Here is a 321-nt window from a genome sequence, read left to right on the forward strand (position 1 = left end):
CTGCATATTGCTTACCTGACTCAAATTTGAAGTTAGCTGTGACTGCATTTAACGATTTAAGAAACTAACTTATTTTTATTTAGACAAAATGTGGTGCAGCAATACGTACAAAAATATAATCCTGTATATACAGTATATGAATAAATTAGGGCTGTCAAACGATTAAAAATTTTAATCGAGTTAATTACAGCTTAAAAATTAATTAATCGCAATTAATCGCAATTCAAAACATCTCTAAAATATGCCATATTTTTCTGTAAATTATTGTTGGAATGGAAAGATAAGACACACGACGGATATATACATACAACATACTGTACA

The sequence above is a fragment of the Corythoichthys intestinalis genome, chromosome 17, assembly GCF_030265065.1.
Source record: "Corythoichthys intestinalis isolate RoL2023-P3 chromosome 17, ASM3026506v1, whole genome shotgun sequence".
NCBI lineage: Eukaryota > Metazoa > Chordata > Actinopteri > Syngnathiformes > Syngnathidae > Corythoichthys > Corythoichthys intestinalis.